Source organism: Cnephaeus nilssonii (genome assembly GCF_951640355.1).
Source record: "Cnephaeus nilssonii genome assembly, chromosome: 20".
In the NCBI taxonomy this organism is placed as follows: domain Eukaryota; kingdom Metazoa; phylum Chordata; class Mammalia; order Chiroptera; family Vespertilionidae; genus Cnephaeus; species Cnephaeus nilssonii.
Genome location: NC_137091.1, coordinates 51931894 through 51955509, shown reverse-complemented (window position 1 = coordinate 51955509; position 23616 = coordinate 51931894). Strand labels below are relative to the sequence as shown.

The 23616-nt window shown below is 47.8% G+C and overlaps 1 long non-coding RNA gene across 4 annotated transcripts; it reads right to left on the bottom strand.

Moving 5' to 3' along the window:
• Nucleotides 1-1012: 1012 nt before the first annotated feature.
• Nucleotides 1013-19530, bottom strand: LOC307092808. 4 transcript variants are annotated; one of them, XR_013812882.1, is made up of 5 exons: nucleotides 19499-19530; nucleotides 11270-11361; nucleotides 9877-10003; nucleotides 8777-8863; nucleotides 1013-7280 (listed from the first exon to the last, which is right to left on the bottom strand). It is a non-coding gene; the product is annotated as an uncharacterized lncRNA (long non-coding RNA). The 4 variants fall into 4 exon arrangements; XR_013812883.1 differs by having other exon boundaries at nucleotides 9877-10266; nucleotides 19499-19513; XR_013812884.1 differs by lacking the exon at nucleotides 19499-19530 and having other exon boundaries at nucleotides 9877-10266; nucleotides 11270-13364.
• Nucleotides 19531-23616: the final 4086 nt, after the last annotated feature.

The window sequence follows — 23616 nt, the reverse complement described above, 5'->3', positions numbered from 1 at the left end:
AGTAGGGGGTGTGCAGGAGGCAGCTGATCGATGTTTCTCTCTCATCGATGTTTCTAACTCTCTATCCCTCTCCCTTCCTCTCTGAAATATATAATATAAAAGCAGCCATGCAGTAATACAAAATAGATGTGATTTCTCTTTTGGGTCTTCTTTTTACTTAAGTTACAACTTCAAGTGAAATCAACAAAGAGGAAACAAATATACAATTTAAAAAAGTATATTTTTATTGATTTCAGAGAGGAAAGAAGAAGGAGAGAGAGAAACATCAATAATAAGACAGAATCATTATCGGCTGCCTCCGCATGCCCAACACCGGGGATCGAATCCACAACCTGGGCATGTGCCCTGACTGGGAATCAAACCATGACCTCCTGGTTCACAGGTCGACGCTCAACCACTGAGCCACACCGACTGGGCATAAATATACAATTTTGAGAACACAAAATGTTTACAAATATAGATACAGAAAATGTCCTCAGACTACGCAAGTATCTAAGCCTGACCAGGTGGACTCTATGAAGATGGGCTCAGAAACCTGCAATTCCAACACCTTTTTCAGGTGGGTCCTATGCACATTATGAGAATCATTTCAGGTGGAAAGGTCTTAGGTTCCCATTTTATTTTTTTAAAAATATTTTTTAAAAATATATTTTATTGATTTTTTTATAGAGAGAAAGGGAGAGGGATAGAGAGTTAGAAACATTAATGAGAGAGAAACATTGACCAGCCGCCTCCTGCACACTCCCTACTGGGGATGTGCCTGCAACCAAGGTCCATGCCCTTGACCGGAATGGAACCTGGGACCCTTCAGTCCGCAGGCCGATGCTCCCAAACTGGTTAGGGCTAAAAAACTATTTTTATTAATTTCAGAGCGGAAGGGAGGAAAGAGGGACAGAAACATCAATGACAGAGATCACCAATTGGCTGCCTCTGCACCCCCCCCCCCCGCCCCGCCCCGGGGATTGAGCTCACAACCGGAGCATGTGCCCCCGACTGGGAATCGAACCCAGGAACCTCCAGTCTGCAGGCTGGCTCTCTATCCACTGAACCACACCGGCTAGGGCTAGGTTTCCATTTTAAATGAGCCCAGTTCTTGGGTCCTTAAGAGCCTCAGGTTTCTTTTTTTAAAATGTTTTTATTGATTTCAGAGAGGAAGGAAGAACGATAGAAACATCAATGATGAGAGGGAATCATTGATCGGCTGCTTCTTGCATGCACCCCACTGGGCACGTGCCCTTGACCGGAATCGAACCTGGGACCCTTCAATCCGACGCTTCATCCACCGAGCCAAACCGGCTAGGGCTGAGCCTCAGGTTTCTGATTTGTTAAGGGCAGAATACCTCTCACTGCAGCCATATGCTGTCCTCCCACTTCCTGCACACAAATGTCTTCCTGTGTGTGATCCCCACAGGGTGTTGTCTCCAGGAGCGCATGGGCACAGAGCCTGTGCGGACTCCCCATGTTGGAGAGCAGGGATGTGACTAGAACCCCGGGACATCAGACACACACCCTGGGACTCCAGTAGCACCTTCACTGAATGAAGTTACTCTCAGGACTTACTGAGTGGAACCTGCTTAGATGTCTGGACAAGGATGTCAAACAACATTCACTTTGCTGAATCTGGTGGGCGGGTCCTTCCTCCCAGGCTCCATCTTCTGAAAGCTACAGAACTCTGTTGGTCACAGCAGCAGCAGAGCCTGTCCCGAGAAGCAAAGTCCCCACCAGCTCTGTACAGACTGCCCATCACAAAGTCCTTGTCCCCTGTAGTTCATGAGGGCTGTTCCCTAAAGGATTTTATGAAAGGTACCAGGTAACTGCCTGAAGGACCTTGGGGAAATACATGAATTGTGGCTATGCCAATGCACACACCTGTCTTACTCATTGTTAATCCTCACTTGAGATTATTTTTTTCCATGAGTGGGAGAGAGTGAATAAGAGGGAGAGAAAAATATCAATTGCTTGCCTCCTGCACTGGTCCTGACCGGTGCTGGCGATCAAACCTGCAACCCAGGTACGTGCCCTTGACTAAGAATCAAACCCAAGACTCTCCGGTGTACAGGCCAATGCTCTTAACACTGAGCCACACTGGTTAGGGCCACATACTTGTCTTTCCTCTTCAGAGGGATCCTGCCTAGTTGTCCCAGGACACCAACCCCCTCTCCAGGCCCACAGTGACTTCTTGCTAAGGCTTCTGCAATATCAAGTCTTAAAAATATAGCCCAGACCTAACCGGTTTCACTCAGTGGATAGTGTCAGCCTGCGAACTGAAAGGTCCCAGGTTCGAGTCCGGTCAAGGACATGTACCTTGGTTTCGGGCACATACCCAGCAGGAGGTGTGCAGGAGGCAGCTGATCAATGTTTCTCTCTCATCGATGTTTCTACCTCTCTATCCCTCTCCCTTCCTCTCTGTAAAAAAATCAATAAGATATATTGAAAAACAAAACAAAACAAACCATAGCCCAGTCAGCGTGGCTCAATGGTTGAGCATCAATCCATGTACCAGGACATAGTTCAATTACAGGTTGGGGCACATGCCTGGGTTGTGGGAAGTCCAGGAAGAAGCCGATCAGTGATTCTCTCTTACCACTGATGTTTCTGTTTCTCCCTTCCTCTCTGAAATCAATAAAGAGCAAACCAGCAAACAAATAATAACATTAACCCATCTTTAATTCCAGTGACTTCTAAGAATCCCAGCAGACTTTCTGTCCTACTGGAACCTACTATAATGAGCCAAACAGAAGAGTCTGACGTATTTTCCTCTCACTCTTGTTTAAATTGTCAATTTACTTTTACAATAGTGAAAAAAAAGGGGAAAGTGTACCTCATCCCACAAATCCTTTGCAATTGTCATGTACATTGTTTTGCTCACCTATAGGTACATACTAGTATATGAAGTTACTCAAATAAGAAGTGTGCCAGGGAAGGAAAGACAGGCTTAAAATGGAAAGCAACTGTCTCCTGCTCCAGCCTACCCAACCGCACGTCTTTTAAATGTTTTTATTCCAGTTCCTAAATAAGGCTATATCTGTAATTCTGATCTTTCATGGCTTATACACTTTACTGCCTTCCTTCTTGGATAAGGAATTAAGGTTTTATTTCTGTGATCCTCTATTTGATTCCAATTTTTGTCCTATCACTGTTTAATATTCTAATTTTGGCCTCCTAAGTAACCTATCCTATTTAAAAGCTAACTTCCTAAAATGAGGATACAGAGAAACTCCCCTACACTCGACCTCCAAATTCGCCATTACACCTCTGAGTTTCTTTGTAAAATGCAAAACCAGCACCTACTGTTTATACTATAGTTATAAAAACAGTATTTAGTGAAGGGCCAAGCAAAACAATCTGAGTATATTTCTCCCTCTTTTATTCCAATCTTGTGATTCCTCTGCCTTTTCTAGGATGAAATATTAACATCACAGTCAAATGAAGACTCCTTTCTAAAGTCTGGTTTACATCTGGACTACAACTGTCTTGTACAATATTTGTTTCCTTTTAACAGTTTGTTTAACCTAACGTTCCGATAGATACCCCCTTTCCCCCCACCGTTAGAACAGTTTTTTAAAAAAATTCCTTTTCTTAGTTTCAAACTTATACTCTCCAGAAGTTTCTGCAATGTTTCCTTCACTACAGTATTTTCAATTTCCCATGCTACATGGATCCCACTAATCCTGGACAGTATTTGGCATGATCTTAAGATTTTATTTCAGCTATACAGGGGTTTCCTTTTCTTTTCCAACTTTTTTTTTCTTTAGCAAATTATAGTGTATTTTTGTTCTCATAACTCTCTTAAGAGTTATCTTAGACTTATTTTCATTTGCAATTATTTCTTGGCTCAATATCCATTTTAAATGTTTGGTAACCCTGAGTATCTGTTCTTTTTTTAAAAAAATTTTTTCCTTTTACATTGAAAGCTCCCTACCCTCCATCTATACCAGGGGTCCTCAAGCTTTTTAAACAGGGGCCAGTTCACTGTCCCTCAGACCGTTGGAGGGCCGGAATATAGTTAAAAAAAACTATGAACAAATTCCTATGCACACTGCACATCTTATTTTGAAGTAAAAAAACAAAACGGCAAAAACACCCGCATGTGGCCCATGGGCCGTAGTTTGAGGACGCCTGATCTATACTGAAGAGACTATAGAAAAAAAACATGGGAGCCTCCATAGATGGGGAGGGAAGTGAGTTTAACGGCAAGATTTGCTTTGAAGGCAGTAGGGTCAGAACCAAGTGTTAGAATGAAGGTAACTGAGATGCCAAGAAAAGGCAGCCCTTGTTCTGGAGCATAATTCACCAATCTCCTAGTCTCCAGACTAAATTTTTTTTTTGGGGGGGATACCTCATTCACTCCCTATTTTATTTTGCAAATAATGCAAAACAAGAAGGGAGAGGAAACTTGGAATTTCACCAACAGACCATTAGTTAACCCTGCTTTTCTGCCCCACGTTAGTCTGAAACTCTGTCAAGGGGCTGAGACCTCCAGTGCCATAGCCCTCTCTTTATGGTCCTGGCTTTAGCCTTTTCCACTCTGCATCTCCAGGTGATGGTCTCCCAGCTGCTTTCACTTTGCTCAAATCTGCAGTAATGGCCTCTCCACTTTACCATTATTGATATACACTCCAGCCTTTTTTTGAGGGGAACAAATCTCCCAATATCTTATCATTTCTAGGAATGTATTATAGGGATAACATCTGATTAAGTTTGGGCAGTTTGCAATAAAATGATAATCTGATGGACACAGTTCTATTCTGAATTTCCTATTTCCTGCTAAAAGCTTTGCAAGCTTTCCATCAGTTGTCATGTTCATACCCCCTTACCTAAATGTGTAAGTGCACACATTTTAGTGCACATATAAGTAACTTGTGCTGGTTTGGGAAATGATAGGTTCTTGGATTTTATTGATAGAGATTCTGATTTCGTAAATCAGGGTAAACTTGGTAATCTGCAGTTTCAATGTACACACCAAGCAATTCTGATGCATGTGGTTGTCTGATGTCTTGAAAAGAAGTTCTGGCATTGAGCTTTTCCATCTTAATTACTCATTAGGTTTCTCTCCCCTGGTTTTTCTCATATTGAATAAGGGATTTATAATAATTGAAAGCCTTCTCCCATTCATCACACTTATAGGGTTTCTCTCTAGTATGAAAATGCCTTTTCATAGTGATTACATTTATAGGGTTTCATGCCAGTGTGTTCTCTGGTGCATAATGAGATCTCTATTTGAAACCTTTTGTACAATGACTGTATTAATAAGGTTTCTTGCCTCTAGAATGAATATGCAGATACACAAGCTGTGATCACTGCTAAAAAGTTTTCCCACAGTGGTCACATTCATAGGGCTTCTCTCCAGTGTGAATCCTTTTATGTGCAACAAAGAGTTACAGCAGAAGGACTTTCCTCAATGAGCACACAAATGTGGTTTCTCTCCAGTGTGAATTCACTGATGCCTGGTAAGGTGACTCTGCCCCATAAAGTACTTTTTCACAATGATTACGTTCATTCATGGGGTTTCTTGACCTTGTGTGTCCTCTCATGTTTTTGAAGAGCTAAACGACCACTGAAGGCTTTAACACACATGGTACACTGATAGGGCTTCTCTCCAGTGTGTGTTCTCTGGTGCACAATGAGGAGATATCTCTGGCTGAAGGCTTTAACACAGATTTTACACTTATAGGGCTTCTCTCCAGTGTGTGTTCTCTGATGAACAATGAGGCCAGATCTCTGGCTGAAAGCTTTCCCACAATGACTGCATTCATAAGGTTTCTCTCCAGTATGGGTTCGCTGGTGCACGACAAGCTGTGACTGCTGCCGAAAAGATTTCCCACACTGGTCGCAGTGGTAGGGTTTCTCGCCAGTGTGTGTCCTCTCGTGTTTTCTAAGAGATGATCCATCACTGAAGGCTTTCCCGCAGTCAATACACTCATAAGGCTTTTCTCCAGTGTGTGTTCTCTGATGCAGAATGAGGTGAGACCTCCATTTGAAAACTTTCTCACAATGACTGCATTCATAAAATTTCTTCTCTCCAGCATGAGTTCGCAGATGTGCAAGAAGCTGTTTTCGCTCCCAAAAAGATTTCCCACAGTGGTTACATTCGTATGGTTTCTCTCCACTGTGAATCCTTTTATGTGCAACAAAGTCAGAGCTACGGCTGAAGGAGTTTCCACAGTGAGTACACAAGTAAGGTTTCCCTCCACTATGAATTCTCTGATGCCTAGTAAGGTGACCCTGCCGGTTAAAGAACTTTACACGATCATTACATTCATAGTGTTTGTCACCTGTGTGGGTTCTCCTGTGTTTTATAAGAGCTGACTGACCACGGTAGGTTTTAACACACAGGTTACACTGATAAGGCCTCTCCCCAGTGTGCGTTCTCTGATGCACAATAAGGAGATATCTCCATTTGAAAGCTTTTCCACAATGACTGCAGGTATATGGCTTCTCTCCAGTGTGTGTCCTCTGGTGTGCAAGCTCAGAGCAACAGCTGCAGGATTTTCCACGTAGTTTACATGCGCGTGGCTTCTTTCTGGTCCTGATGATGCCACCGTCATGAACAGATGAGGCCGTGCAGAAGGCACCATGGTCCTCCTCACATCTAGGATCACCGACAATCATTTCAGTTTGTACAACGTGTTTGTCACATGTGTACTGACTTTCTCCCAAATGTACTGGCTGGTTTTCATTCAGGGACATGCTGTGCTTAACATTTCCATTGTCCTTACAATCATTTCTCTTTTTTATCGAAAAACTTCTATTATGAAAATGAACAGATGTGCCATAGTGGAAAGAGTCACTGTCGATAGTGTAACCACAAGGCTTATTACTTCCCGTTTCAACATTTGCAAGTTTATTCAAGTGAATGCTCTCAGAGAAGGCCCTGGCACTTCCAAGGTTTTCACAGGGCTTCAGAAGGGTACCACCTTTCTGATGATTAATGAAAACTGAGGTCTGTTTCAACTCTTTAAACTGTGAGTCACGCTTGTGCAAATGTGTTCTTGTGGGTAATGTCAGAGGTAGAAGGCTTTCACTCAGATAACTTCCGCCCAGGTCATGCTTACAATGTTCCACGTTAGCAAACATATTCTCCCCTGAGGTAGGTACAATCTGACTCAAAGACTCCTCCTGGTGCTCCTCTGGCAGGTCCCTCCAATCCTGTATTTTTCCTACTGACACAGACCAGGGGCCCTCTATACAGCCTTTCATTTCCACATGGAAGGATGGTTCTTCCACACCAATATCCTCTTCAGAACTGGACTCTTTCTTTTCAAGTGTAGTCTTCCACTCTGAAAGAAATCCAAAATGCCTCAATTACTGCAAAAGCCTGAGATGGGAGGGGGAATGAAGGAAAAAAACAAGTATGAGAGGCGTCTCTGGGTCTGTTTAGAGTCCATGAACTATAATTCCATGCAGGATTTAAAAGAGTGGGATGGACTAGCAAATAGGAAATCAGTGAAGAAGCACAAAAAAACAAGCAAAGGTAATGAAGAGTTGATTGAGGAGAGCTGATACCCAAAGGAGGAGCAGGGAAATAAGAATAAGCATGAGCCCTCCCTTGTTTGCTTCAGTGGATAGTCAGTCTGCGAACTGAAGGGTCCTGGGTTCGATTCTGGTCAAGGGAACATGCTTGGGTTGCAGGCTTGATACCCAGTGCGGGGCGTGCAGGAGGCAGCCAATCAATGATTCTCTCTCATCATTGATGTTTCTATCTTTCTCTCCTCCCTTCCTCTCTGAAATCAATAAAAATATATTTAAAAAAAAGAATAAGCATGAGAATGTAAGTATTAAAGGAGAAATGTACAGAAGGGACTGAGTCTGAGGATATGTGGTCCTCAATAAGCACAAAATATATCAATGCCCTGTTGCTGGGACCTGTGAATATGGTACCTTATTTATTTTTTCAATATGTTTTTAATTAATCAATCAATCCCCACATGAGGATATTTTTCCATTGAATTTTATTTTATTTTTTAGATCAAGTGGAAGAGAGAGGGAAAGACAGAAATATCGATGTAAGAAAAACACATCGATTGGTTGTCTTCTGCATGAGTCTGGAACAGGGCCCAGGCTGGGGAGAAGCCTGCAACCAAGGTACATGCCTTTGACCAGAAATGAACCCGAGACCCTTCAGTCCGCAGGCTGACGCTCTATCCACTGAGTCAAACTGTCTAGGGCTTAAATATGTTTTTATTGATTTCAGAGAGAGGAAGGGAGAGGGAGAGAGGGACAGAAACATAACTGATAGGAGAGAAACTCTCTTATCTGATAAGGAGACCTGATAAGGAGACCTGAGGAGTTCTTCCCCAGGTGGAAGTCATGATGAGGGACTGGTGAAAACTCGGGGTCAGGAGGACCTGGGAACAAGACAAGGTGGCTGAAGGGTAAAGAAGAAAGGGAAGCCCTAACCGGTTTGGCTCAGTGGATAGAGCGTGGGCCTGCGGACTCAAGGATCCCAGGTTCGATTCCGGTCAAGGGCATGTACCTTGGTTGTGGGCACATGTGCAGGAGGCAGCTGACCGATGTTTCTAACTCTCTCCCCCTCTCCTTTCCTCTCTGTAAAAAATCAATAAAATATATTAAAAAAAAAAAAAGCAGAAAGGGAAAATGGGAACAGAAATAAACCCCAGCCTGAGAAATGTGCAGATGACAGTAGCGAGTGTTCTCGCTGGGCTGGGCCCGTGGATGAGGACATGGTTGTCTTGCTGGACACGAGGAGGCAGCAGTGAACGGCAAGGAAGCTCCCGCAAAGGGCCTCCCTCCTCTTCTGTCCAAAGGCTCTCACCTCGGGGAGGCGGTTCCTGCTCCTCCCTCCATGGGCCAGCACCTTGCTCCAGGCAGGAGATCACATCCACAGTGGGGAGCAGAAGTCCTGGTCAATAGAGAAAAACACAGTACTTGATGCTCTGCTTCCAGACAAAGAGATTGTGTCCCAGGCCCAGCCCTCTCCCCTGGGGTCAGACAGGGATGGACTAGGAGGGCCCAGGAGCCATTCCTGGGAAATAAGTCACAAACATGCAGTGGAAGCTGACCAAATGGCAATACCCAGGATCTGCATCTAAAAGGGACCCACTTCTGTCCCGAATATAGGACTAGCTCTTAAAGGCACCAGAGGACAATCTAAGATGAAGGAAAAACAAACAAACAAATATATACACTGAGTGGCCAGATTATTATGACCACCCCATCAGTACTTCATTGACACGTACTCAATATTCAGTATTGAAAACTTCCTAAGCAAATACTTTCAAGGTTATATTATTATTATTATTATTATTTGCATAACTAATTCACTTCATTGTACTGATGGGGTGGTCATAATAATCTGGCCGGTCATAATAATCTGGCCACTCAGTGTATATATTCTGTAATTTTACAAAATATAAGGTGTTCTAGCCTCTATATGAGTTTATTCTTAAGAGAAAGGATTATCAGGTCTTTACATTAGAAAGAGTTTCTCTTTACTATGAAGAATGACAGTTGCCCTGACTGGTTTGGCTCAGTGGATAGAATGCTGGCCTGAGGACTCAAGGGTCCCGGGTTTGATTCCAGTCAAGGGCATGTACCTTGGTTGTGGGCAATACCCAGTGGGGAGTGTGCAGGAGGCAGCTGATTGATGTTTCTCTCTCATCCATGTTTCTAACTCTCTATCCTTCTCCCTTCCTCTCTGTAAAAAATCAATGAAATATATTTTTTAAAAAAATGAGTTACCTGTGGACCTTACTAAAGTTTAGGTTTTATTATTTGCAAGCGCGAGTGCGCGCGCACACACACACACAGTGACCCACTCTGGGGATGCTTCACCCCAGCACAAGCACACCCTTGGAATCAGAGTTTGGAGTCCTAGGGGCAAAAAGCCCATGTGATGGGTAGAGCCCAACTTACCCAGAGAGACAAGGTGGTCACATGTCTCCAGAGTCACATCACGGTACAGTGTCCTCTGCACCAGGTCCAGCCGTGCCCACTCCTCATGTGTGAAGCTCACCACCACATCCTTGAAGCTCACAGGTAGCTGAAACATCGCCTATGTTACCATGGGGCCCTGCCTCCCCGATAGGAAGGTGGAGGAGGGCAGGACAGCAGAGGGAGGGAGGTGGTGTGGGCTGGAGATGGTGTCCAGAGCATCCACAGGGTTCCCGCCTCCAGGCAGTGCTCTGATCAGACACCAACGCAGTCCACGGCGTCCTCACTTCCGAAGACCTGTCTGTTGCTCGTCACACCAGTGATTCTGACTTTCAGTCCCAGGAAACAGTGGGAACCCCACTCCCTACTTTTCTACAAAATCACAGATTTAAAGGCACTCAAAGAGGATGTTTGAAATCAGGGATGAGCAAAACACAGCCCAGCAGACAGGCCAAGACTGTGTGTGCTTTCAGAAGGCTAATGCCATGAGCTAAGTTGTTCTCCCCCAAATTCACATGTTGAAGTCCTACCCCACAATGTGACTGCATTTGGGGAGAGGGCCTTTATGAAACTGTTAATGGGGGTTCTAAGGGCAGAGCCCTAATGCAGTGGGATTGGTGCCCTCAAAAGGAGACCACCAGAGATTTCTTTCTCCACCATTGAGGACGCAGAGAAGGCACTATTAGCAAGCGAGAAAGAGTCCTCATGAAACCAACCCTGCTGGCACTTGGTCTCAGACCGTTAGGTTTCAGAACCATGAGAAAATGAATGTTGTCTGAGCCACACAGTCCGTGCTATTTTGTTACAGCAGCTGCAGTAGACCTAGTACAGCTAAAAATGGGTTTTACGTGGGTGTTTTTTTCAAAGGCCATATACAAAAAGAACATGGGGGAGAGAGCATATGTGGCCTGTAGAACCTAAGGCAGTTTCCACCACCTGGTCCTTTACAGAAAACACTGGCAGAGCAGGCATTCCAGGAAGGCTGGCAGGTGAAGGGCCATGCACCCTGGCCCTGGGTGCCAGGCCTGATGTGGCATCTCAGCTTCACAACTGAGTAGCCGGATTCCTGGATGAGTCCCTGAACTTCTCAGGTGCGAGCTGCCCTGACGTGACCATGAAGGCAGCACCCCACTCTGGACATCTCACAGGACACGAGGGAAAGAGACCTGGCCCAGGGCACCAGGTACAGGAGGCCCTAAGGAGCCCTGGCTCACCCATACCGGGAAGGAGCTGTATCTGCAGGGACCCCTAGGGCGTCTCACCCAAAGGTATAAGGCAGCATCATGGGCTCCTGGGGAGGCAAGTGCTATATTCCTGGACCCACTTTACAGCTGAGGAGACAGAGAGGCAGACATAGCAAAGGTCTTTAACTCACCTGGGATGGGACTGGCTGAGCCCACACTTCCATTTCCTCCTCAGACCTGAAGAAGCTGTCTCAAAGGGGGCAGCCGTCCTCAGGGGGCAGCGCTAGTGGTGGAGGCACAACCAGGGAGTCAGCCCCTCCTCAATACCCCCACACCCTCCAGCCCACCCCACCCCCAAAAGAGAGAGGAATGTTCCAGCTGAGGGGCATTTCCTTCGGGTATGAGGAGCAGGGAGGCAAGGCTCTGAGGTCAGCCCAGGTGGCCACGCCGGCTTTCCAGTGGGGAAGCGGGTCCAGCTTGCTCAAGTCTGGGCTGGGGATGGTCCTGAACTGCTCCCAGGATAAAGGTAAATGCTCAGGCACGTGCTAGGGTGTCTGAACTGTGATCTCAGATACACAGTTTTCCCTCAACATTCATACAAATAGGCCAGTTTTTTTTCTGTCATTTCAAGAGAATGAATGTCATTTCAAGAGAATGAAGGAGAGGTAAAGGCAGGGTGTCAAAAACAATTGTATAAATTTAAAATATTGCAATGAGCCTGGCCGGCGTGGCTCAGGGGTTGAGCATCTACCTAGGAACCAGGAGGTCATGGTTTGATTCCCGGTCAGGGCATATGTGGCAAGCCAGCTCAGCCAGGTTCGGTGAGCCTGAGAGAGGGCATTGAAGGATTGAGAAAAGACAGATAAGAGAAAAAAGCTGGGACTGGGTGGGATGCTGTCCTCTCTGATGGGAGAGCTAGTGACAGCGCCATAGCCTGAAAGCCGTGTCTTTATTTTATTGCAGATGCCACGAGGCAAAGTAAGGGCGTGGTCAAGATGTTTACAACATTCTCCAGGGTTTCGAATCTACTCAATTACATGCACCTGAACTCTATCAAGCCCACATCACTCAGCCAAGTGGGACCACGTGTCCGGACCACAGGTTCAAGCTTACAACCATAGCCTTTGGCTATAATTATGCTGAGAGTAGCTTTGCCCTCCAAGCTAGGACTTGCACGTGGCCATGAGAGGACTGTGCCCTCTCATTAGTCTTGAGGCTTGAACCTGTCCAAACACTGTGGCCGCTCTCCACAGGCATATGCCTGGGTTGTGGGCTCAATCCCCAGTAGGGGGCGTGCAGGAGGCAGCCGATCAATGATTCTCTCTCATCACTGATGTTTCTATCTCCCTTCATCTCTGAAACCAATTTAAAAAAATATATAAAATACTCCAATGAAACATCAAGTGGTTTGAAAAAAGAAAGAAGAAAGAAAAGGAAACCTGTACAGTTCCCAAACAACAGTGAAACATGACCTGGTTTCAAAAAGTTTTTGCACAATATAAAATATTACAAGGAAGCATCTGCCAGTTTCAAAATATGTGCGTGGGGGATGGTAACAAGGAGGATATGAGAATCCCCAGGGCAGCAAAGGACTCGCTGAAAGAGGGGTGTTGTCCCACATGCACCCTCCCTCAAGACATTCTGGAGGTACCAACATGCTGCCCCACTGCCTGGGGCAGAATAACAGAATAGACAGTCCAGAAATAAAACCTCGTGTATATGGTCAATCCATGACAAACAAGGCAGGGATATACAAAAGGTTAAGACAGTCTCTTCAATAAATGGTGATGGGAAAAACTGGACAGATAGATGCAAAAAAATGAAACTAGGCCACTTTCTAACCACATATGCAAAAATAAATTCACAATGAATTAAAGACTTAAATGAAAAAAAAAAGAAGAAAAAGAAAAGGTAAGACCCAAAACCACAACACTTCTACAAGAAAACATAGGCAATAAACTTTTTGACACTCGTCTTACCAATAATTTTGATTTGTTTAATTTTTTTTAAATCCTCACCCAAAGATATATTCATTTATCTTAGAGAGAGGACACACACACACACACACACACACACACACACACACAAAGAGAAATGGATGTGAAAGAAAATTGATCAGTTGCCTCCCATAAATGCCCCAACCAGGGATCAAACCCGAAACTGTTTGATGTATGGAACAATGCCCCAACCAACTGAGCCACCCAGCCAGGTCCTACCAATCATTTAAAAAAAAAAAAAATATATATATATATATATATATTAACTTCAGAGAGGAAGGGAGAGGGAGAGAGACATGGAAACATCAATTATGGGAGAGAATCACTGATCGGCTGCCTCCTGCACGTCCCCCACCAGGGATTGAGCCTGCAACCCAGGCATGTGCCCCTGACCGGAATCGAACCCGGGGCCCTTCAGTCCGCAGGCCAACGCTCTATCCACTAAGCTAAACCAGCTAGGGCCTACCAATCATTTTTAGATATGTGTCCTATGGCAAGGAAAAAGAAGCAAAAATAAACAAATGAAAGTATATTAAACTATAAAGCTTTTGTGCTGAAAGGAAGCCATCAACAAAACAAAAAGGCAACTTATGAATGGGAGAAGACATTTATAAAAGACATATCTGATAAGGGGTTATATCCAATATATATAAAGAACTCATACAGCTCAACATAAAAAGAAAATCCAACTGAAAAATACGCAGAGCCCTGGCTAGTGTGGCTCAGTTGTTTCAAGCATTGTTCCCAAAGGAACCCTAGTGCACTGTTGGTGAGAATGCAGATGGGTGTAGCCACTGTGGACAGCAGTGTGGAGTTACCTCAAGAAATTTAAAATGGAGCCGTCTTATGACCCAACGATTCCACTTCGGGAGATTTATCCAAAGAAACCTGAAACACTAATTTGAAAGAATATATCCACCCTTATGTTCACTGCAGTATTATTTACAATAACCAACATATGGAAGCAACCCAAGTGTACATCAATAGATGAGTGGATTAAAAAATTGTGGCACATATATATCTACAAATAGAATATTACTTGGCTATGAAAAAGAGGAAATTTTGTCATTTGTGACAGCATGGATGGACTTAGAGGGTATTATGCTAAGTGAAATAAGTCCAAGAAATAGAAAAACTGTGTAATTTCACTTACAGGCTGAATCTAAAACACAAACAAAATAGAAACAAACTCAGACACAGAGATAAACTGATGGTTGCCAGACAGGTGGAGGGATGGGTGAGAAGGTCAAAGGGATTAAGAAGCACAAACTGCCCATTATAAAAATAATCCCATGGATGTAAAAAGTACAGTCACTAATATCATAACTGTGAAAGGTGCCAGGTCCTAGACTTACCAAGAAAAGCACAAGGTACCTAAATGTCTAATCACTAAGCGTACACCTGAATCTAATAGTGTATGTTAATTATAATTAAAACATATACTTAAAGAAAAGAAAAACTTGAGTAAAAATTCCCCAAGGCCTGGTGGATATTCATCTGGCTCTCAGCTTGCCCCTCCAGCACACCCCCTGCCCGGCCCACTGCCCTTGCCCTTTCTTGTCATTCTCCACCTGCAGCCACCTCTCAGGCCCTCTCATCTGGGTGCCCTGCCCCATCTGCCCCGTGCTACCGGATGCTGCTCTCTGCCTCCCCCTGCTGGTGTCTACATTCTGGGTGGTATGAGACTGCAAGGATACTGACATCCAATCCATCTCCATCCCTTACAGCTGCGAGGTCTGGCTCTTGCTCCCCCTTCAGGTCCCTCTCACCAGTATCTCTTCTCTGCAGACAAACTTTTTAAAAAATATATGTAACTTGTTTATTTCAGAGAGGAAGGGGGAGGGAGAGAGAGACAGAAACATCAAAGATGAGAGAGAATCATTGATCGACTGCCTCCCGAATGCCCCACACTGGGGATCGTGCCCTGACAGGGAATCTGAATGGTGACCTCCTGGTTCTTAGGTTGACACTCAACCGCTGTTAAATCTCACGCGAGGATATTTTTCCATTGGTCTTTTAGAGAGAGTGGGAGAGAGAGGGAAAGTCAGAGAGAAATACCATGTGAGAAAAACACTTCAATTGGTTGCCTCCTACACATAACCCAACCAGGGGCCGGGCCAGGGAGGAGCCTGCAGCCAAGGTACATGCCCTTGACCAGAATCGAACCCAGGACCCTTTGATCCCCAGGCCGATGCTCTATTCACTGAGCCAAATTGGCTACGGCCCTTCTCTGCAAACTTCTCAGGTCATTTCAATCAATGATCCTGGACTCTTCCAAGTCCACACCATCCAAGGTGGCTCCTAGCCAACTCCTCAGGGGAGGTTTTCCTTCTGTTTAAGCCCCACCCTTGCCACCAAGATCCTGCTCCTCCCAGCTGAGTGACCAACACCCTCAGTCTCCCTCCCTCACCCTGCCCATCCTGCCCTCTCACTTACGCACACACAGGCACACCACACCCAAAAAGGCTGCCCACAGCTCTAGATGATGCTGTCTTGTTGTGACACTTTAGCTCGTCCCCGAGCAATCTCCTACTGCCTAACCATTCCCACCCTCTGATGCTCTCCTTCCTTGTCTGGAGGCACCCAAGGGCCAGGTATGGGAACACCCACTCTGCACCCAGACTGCTTGCCTTTTTTTTAAAGAAAAGTTTATTGATTTTTGGAGAGGAAGTGATAGGGAGAGAGAGTAGCATCAATGTGAGAGTGGAACACCGAATGGTTGCCTCCTGCACACCTCCTAACGGGGCATCGGGCCAACAACTTGGGCATGTGCCTTGACCAGGAATCAAACCAGCAACCGCAAGGTGCACAGGATGACACCCAACTCACTGAGCCACACCGGCCAGGGCCAGATGGTCTGCATCCAAAGTCCCAGCTCTACCACTGCCCCGGTAGGACCCCAACAGACGTTACCCCCTCTGGGCCTCAGTTTCCTCATCTGCAGACTTCTGGGAGAATAGCAGGTCCTGCCTCAAGGTGCTGCTGTGAGAATTAAATGAGTTGAACCCTGTGCTGACACCCAGTATGGGCACAGCACAGTCCTATCAATTACACACAAACACAACATTCTCCTCCCATATCGCATGCTGGACCCGGGAGAGGGCTGGTCGGGCTGGGACCCTGCTGGACTGGGGAAGAGGCTCCTTCTCCCTCCCTTCTTTTTAAAAAACATATTTTATTGATTTTTATTTATTTATTTATTTTTACGGAGAGGAAGGGAGAGGGATAGAGACTTAGAAACATCGATGAGAGAGAAACATCGATCAGCCGCCTCCTGCACACACCCCACTGGGGATGTGCCCGCAACCAAGGTACATGCCCTTGACCGGAATGGAACCTGGGACCCTCCAGTCCGAAGGCCGACGCTCGGTTAGGGCGAGGCTCCTTCTCTTTACCTTTCCAATTTCCTCTTTCCCTGATGATGGGGTGGGGTTTCAAGGACTGCCCCAGGCCATTCCCTCCTCCACATCTAGCCCTACCCCCCTACAGCATCCTCAACTCCACAGAGCTGTGACCCGAATTCCTTCTCTATTGTTCTGTGATTCCTTTCTTGGTGCCTCATTAGAAATGGAGTCTTGGCTGGTAGTTCAGTTGGTTAGGGCGTTATCCCGATATAGCAAGGTTGCCAGTTCAATCCGGGTCAGAGTACATACAAAAATCAACAAATAGCCCTGACCGGTTTGGCTCAGTGGATAGAGTGTCGGCCTGCAGACTGAAGGGTCCCAGGTTCGATTCCGATCAAGGGCATGTACCTTGGTTGCTAGCACATCCCCAGTAGGGGGTGTGCAGGAGGCAGCTGATGGATGTTTCTCTCTCATCGATGTTTCTAACTCTCTATCCCTCTCCCTTCCTCTTTGTAAAAAAATCAATAAAGTATATATTTTTTAAAAAAAGAATCAACAAATAAATGCATAAATAGCCCGGCTGGCATGGCTCAGTGGTTGAGCGTTGACCTATGAACCAGGAGGTCATAGTTTGATTCCCACTCAGGGCACATGCCCAGGTTGCAGGCTCGATCCCCAGTTGGGGGAGGGGGCATGCAGGAGGCAGCCGACCTATGATTCCCTCTCATCAATGATCTATCTCTCTTTCCCTTTCTCTCTGAAATCAATAAACATATCTTTTAAGAAAACATCACATAAATAAGTGCAACAACAAATCGATGTTTCTCTCTCTCTCAAAAGAAGAAAAGCCTGGCCAGGTATGTCACCTGCTTAGAGCATACACCAAGGTTGTAAGCTTGATCCCCAGTCAAGGCACAAACAAGAATCAACCAATAAATACATAATTAAGTGGAAAAACAAATGACTAACTCTTTCTCTCTCTCTCCCTAAAAGCAAGCCTATCTAATAAAGAGGGAATATGTAAATTGACCACCACACCATCACAAAGATGGCAGTGCCCACAGCAGAGGAGGGGTTTCCGTCACACAAGATGGCTGCACCAACAGTGGAGGCTGAGTTCCCATAACGAGCCTTAAGGAGCAATCAGCAGGGACCTGAGGCTGTGTAGCACTGGGCCGGATCAGGGGACCTGAGGCCGCACCCCTGCCCCAGTGCTGGGCTGGGTGACCTCAGGCCACACCCCCCACCTGGCAGGGCTTGATGGGGGACCTGAGGCCACGCCCCCTGCCCGGCAGGGCTTGAGGGGGAGGGGCTGGCTGGGTTTGGATCTCGTGGGATTTTGAGGTGCTGCAGGTGGGCAGGGACTTGACTCTGGGTCCCTGAGGCCTGCCCCAGACTCTGACAGGAGGAAGATTTTTATATACATTTTACTAATTTCCTTTCATCTCTGACACTTCTATTATAGAGAAAGGGCAAATAGCAATATTAAAATATTTCCTCTAATTAATCCCCTTTTAATGTGCATGCACAGGGCCACTAGTCAAGAAATAAAAAGAAATGGAAATGCAGAGTGTCATCAGCCGTTCCCACTGCCCTAACCCTCCCCCATGCACTGAGTTACTTCCAACAGGGTTCCGTTCCCAGAGGCGCTTTGAAACCCAGCAGGCAAACCCTCAGGCACAGGACAGCTTCAGCTTCCTGTCCTGCTCGCCCCTCTGGCCCCTCCAGCCCCTCACTTGGGGCATCAGCCCACACAACCAAGGTAGGCCCCCAACACCCAGGAACAGGCATTTGCTGACGATGTTTGCTTGGGCTGGGCTCCCCACCCTTTTTTAAAAACATATTTTATTGATTTTTTACAGAGAGGAAGGGAGAGGGATAGAGAGTTAGAAACATCGATGAGAGAGAAACATCGATCAGCTGCCTCCTGCATACTCCCCACTGGGGATGTGCCCGCAACCCAGGTACATGCCCTTGACCGGAATCGAACCTGGGACCCTTCAGTCCGCAGGCCGACACTCTATCCACTGAGCCAAACCGGTTAGGGGATGGGCTCCCCCTTCTTCTTTTTTCACTTGGACAACATACACTTTCTCTTCAGATTTTTACAAATTTCACCTGCCCGTGGAAGGAAATGTGGCTCAGTGTTCTGGGGCCGGGTGTCTCTAGGATAAGCGTGGGGATGCAAGGGTGGGGGTGTAAGGGTGGGGATGAAAGGGTGGGGATGAAAGGGTGGGGGTGCAGGGCCTGGGGCAGCACTGGTGGAGAACTTTTCTAGTTCACGGAAGCCAAACAGCGAACACACCTGGAAGCAACATCTCCACAGACTGAGAGAGGGCTTTCCAGGAATGAGCTTGCAGCTTCTTTCAGGCATTCCGAATTAGGAAAGGAACACGGGGAAGATAACGTGCAAAGAGGGGAGGGGAGGAGGAAGCAAGGCATTTCCAAGGTGTGCTAACCCCGGATAGAAACACAGAAAACACGCACAGAGTCGGCCTAGGACAGTGAGGAGCTTTTCACGACACAATAGCCCAGGCCTGTCCAGTCAGGAAGGTACCACCCCATCCCCCTGAAGGGTCCCTTTTCACAGGACTCCCTTCTTTATGCACCAGGAGGACTAACCTGGGCGGCTGCCAGGAGGCTCTCGGCTGCCACCTCCAGCACCGAGAGCCTCCCGGGGGGTGGGCAGTGTGACTTTAATAGAGGAAAAATGGAGGCGCGATGTAGGCTTGGGTGGGAGGCCCCCACATCCACAGACGCCCGCCGGGGTGCCGACAAAACACGGCAGCCCAGGGCCTGCTTTCCGGCAGAAGAGGGTCGACGAGAGGAGCCCAGCCCGGTCCTGCAGCAGGACGGCCGCGAGGGGCCCTGACTGGACCGACCGGCTGGCTCTCTCCACGTTCCCGCAGCCGGAGGGGCTTGAAGCTGACAGGCCCCTGCCCAGCCCCTCAAGAGGAGGCCTCCGGGCCAGTCCGGTCCCTCCCCGGCGCGGTCCGGGTCCCTTCGACCCGGTCCTGCAGACCCGCCCCGCCCCACGAACACCGGAACCTCCCCGCCTGTCGCGGCGCGCCTGACTCACCTGCGCGGGCGAGGCAATGGCGGCGCTTCCGGTGCTCGGCGGAAGTGCGCGCGCTCGGCGCCAACAACTACAAGTCCCAGCAGGCAGCGCGCCGGGGGTGGGTGGGAAAGAAGCCTTGTTCTCGCGCGCCTTTGGCCGTTTCTCGCGTGGCGCGGCGGTTGCTCACCACTACGGCTGTGGCGTCTTGACGGGCCGTGAGTTTTGGGCACGGCTAGCTTCCCCCCGTCTTTGACGGAGGCTCCTGCTGCGGCCCGGACCCTCGCTTTCCTTCGGCTCTGCCCCTGGGGGTTGCCTCTCCGGGATCGATGGTTCTCCTCATCCGGCGACCACGGCCAACGCCACAGCGGGGACGCCGAGACCGCGGACGGATGGACGGACGCTGAGACCCACGTCGAGGGCGGAAGTCGAGTCTGAACTGAGCTTGTCCTGCTTGCGTTCTTCTTCCTTTTTTAAATCCTCACCGAGGACATGTGTATTGTTTTTAGAGAGAGAAAGAGATAAAATGGAGGGGGACCTCAGGCTGCTCCCCCTGCCCCGGGCCGGGGGGACCTCAAGCCACACACCCCGCCTGGTGTGACAGAGAAACGTGCCCCCCCGCCTCCCCTGGATGTGCCTGACCTGGAGGTTGAACCCGCCACCTAGGTACGTGCCTGGGAGGAATCGAACCGAAAACCTTGGGTGCCGGGGAAGGACTCCCCAAGCAATGGAGACATCGCCCACCCCCCACCCCACTGCGGGACTCAGCCTCCTCTCCTCAGGGATCTTGATGAGGGACCTGGATGATGTCCCCCCGGACCCGCCAGGGAAGAAGAGGAGCACCCTGATGGGGGAGCCCGAGTTCACCGCATCCCGTGTGTCTGGCGGAGGCTGAAAGGTGGGGCTCTGCGACCGTGACCTTCGTGACCTTCAGGAGAAGCTTGGTTGTGCCTCGCTGAGGATGGAGGCCGGAAGCGGGTCGTCCTCTGTGGCTGCTCAGGGGAACGTAGGTGCCTCCCCATTGGCCCTAAGGAGGACAGGGGCGAAGACTTGGGAGCCTGGCAGTTACTGAGCCAAGTCTTTTTTTTAAATTCTCACCCCAGGATATGTTTTTACTAGAGGCCCGTTGCACGATATTCGTGCAAGAATAGGCCTTCCTTCTCCTGGCTTCACTCCCAGCCGCCAGGGATCCAGCAAGTCCTCACTTCTGTCGGAGCACCACTCCAGTAGCTCTCTCCGCTGCCCCCCTTCCCCTCAAGCAGGCTTCATACCGCTCTGCGCCTGCATATGCACATTAACCTCCATCTTTGTTGGGTTAATATGCATACTCTGATTGGCTGTGGGCGTAGCGGAGTGATGGTTAATTTGCATGTTTCTCTTTTATTAGGTAAGATGGTTTATAAAGAGCAGGGAGTTGGGGGGAGAGGAACATCGATATGAGAAGCATCCATCGGTTGCCTCCTTGTATGCACCCCAACCGGGGATGGAACCCGAAACCCGGGTATATAAGATGCCCCGACCGGGAGTGTGACCCCGCCACCTTGTTGGTTTACCGGATGACACTCCAACCCACTGAACCACCATGCCTGGGCCATGACCAAGTCCTGGCTGATGGGAGCCTATTGCTGCAGAGGTGGTCGGTATGGCCGTCGCTGATATATATTCCGTCGTTGCACTGTGTGTAGGACACAGACCCACCGCTCGCCCTGGCTCTACAAGAAGGACATCTTCCCAGGCAGTCGATTGGTGGGAACCACTCCCTACCTCCTTCGACATGAGCCCTGAGCTCCTGGATTGTCCTCCTGTGTCTGGGATTCACCTGGGACCGGCCTTGTGGGTTGCTTTACCCAGCAGCCATTGCCTAGGAACTCAGAGATACTTGTTACTTGCTACCATGACACTGAAACTTGTATATTCCAGAAAGTCTAGAATCTAAATGCCAAGGGATGTCTTTTTTAAAAATATTTTTTTCTATTGATTTCAGAGAGGGAACGGGGTAATACCACATCCCTCAGGGAGTCTCCCAGAACGTCTGTGGGACGGTGGCAAAGGGCCTGGGCGTGGGGGCTCCTGTCCCAGTGCGGTGGGACAGTGTCCCCTTCCTGTAGAGGGTGGAGGGTTGGCTGGGAGCAGGGAGATGAGGTCTCCAGGCTCCTGGGCTGGGAAGGGGGTCTTGGCCAGGGCAGGTGTGTCTCTAGCCAGGGGAGGCCTCGGTGAACTGGGAGTGGGTGATTCTCTGGGTGCTAAGGAGGTAGGTGTCAAGCTTGCCGAGGGGTGGTTGACCGGGCTGAGCTAAAGTAAATGGTCCTTGGGCTGGTCTGAGGAAAAGTTCCCAGGTTCCGTCAAACAGCCCAGAATGCAGGCCTATCTGACCGAGAAAGGGACCCGGGGACTCACCTTGTGCTGGGGGCCCTGGGTGGTCACTGCCCGCCCTCCCAGCTTCCCTTGCCCATCATGCTGGCCTGGCAAGGCTAGGGGCGTCTTCGAAAGGAGAGTGTGGTTTCATTCAGCCATGGAAGGGGAAGAATGAGAGGGGCTGGAGTTGGTGCCCTGAGCATAAACTCATTTGAAGGAACGGTGAGAAACTCTTGGGGGACCACATACCCAAGAGCAAAGGTGAGCTATGTAGGGACTCTAGGAAAGGCCTCTCAAACTGGGTATCCACTCCCATCCTTGGGTTTTGCCATGTCTCATACTCTCCATTTTATTTGCTTAATAATCTCTAAATCCACTCACTTGTTAAAACTCAAAACTCCTCCATTTGACCCAGCAATCACACTTCTAGCAACATATCCTATATGCATAGCCGTGTTATTTACAATAGCCAAGCTCTGGAAATAGCCCAAGTGCCCATCAGTAGATGAGTGGATAAAAAAAAAGGTATATTTACACAATGGAATACTACATGGCTGTTAACAAAAAAAACTACTCGTTCCCTTAGCAATAACAGGGATCGATCTGGAGATTATTATGCTAATAATTTTTCAGTCAGAAAAAGAACTTATATGTGAAACCTAATGAACAAAGTAGGTCCAGAGACATGGATGCAAGGAACAGTCAGATCTCAGAGGGAAGGGGCCTTGGAGGGCCTTGGAAGAGATGAGCTAAATATATATTTAGCTCATGGATACAGACTACAGTGTGGCGAAGGCCAGGGGGTGGGGCTGGGTGGAGGGGGAAAATAGGGACATCTGTAATAGTGTCAATAAAAACCCTCAAAACTACTTTTAAAGGGGTCTTTCAGTTATTCACTTGTCAAAATGAGTTAAATTCAGTTGAAACAAAATATTGCTTGAGTTTTAGCCAGATTATGTTGCCTCTGAAAACTTGTTCTTTTATTTTTTTAATCCTCACCTGAGGATATTTTTCCATTGATTTTTAGAGTGGGAGGGAGGAGGAGAGAGAGAAACATGTGAGAGAGACAAATCAATTGGTTGCCTCCTGCACGTGCCCCGAGCAGGGCCAGGGATGGAGCCTGCAACCTAGGTGTGTGCCCTTGACCAGAATCAAACCCAGGACCCTTCAGTCTGCAGGCCAACGCTCTAGCCACTGAGCCAAACTGGCTAGGGCACGAAAACTTACTCATTTTGTTAATTAAAAAAACGTTTATTTGCCAAGTATGAGAGGGGCCTAAAAAACAGCACCAAACCAAGACCTTCTTGATATTGGGAATCTCTGCTGGAAAACCATGAAGGAGCCTTTCTTGCCTTGAGGGTTGGTTGGTGGTGTGAACGGCAGATGATTTAGTTGCTCATCTACACCGTTCCTGGGTGATTCTAGAGTTAACCAGGGATGACCTTTCTGTGGACCCTGAGAGGAGGGGGTGTCATGGAATTCCAGGGACGGCCATCCTGGGAGGGGACATGCTTGTGGTTGGGGGATCCGGTTGTGGATCGAGAGGCAGATGAAGTGAGAGACAAGCCTGTTTGTTGTTCCACTGATTGGTGCACTTATTGGTTGCTGGTGTTTGCTGGCTAGGGATCGAACCTGCAACCTTGGTGTATTAGGACATGTTCTAACCCAGTGGTCGGCAAACCGGGGCTCGCGAGCCACATGCTGCTCTTTGGCCCCTTGAGTGTGGCTCTTCCACAAAATACCATGGCTTGGGTGAGTCTATTTTGAAGTGGCGTTAGAAGTTTTAA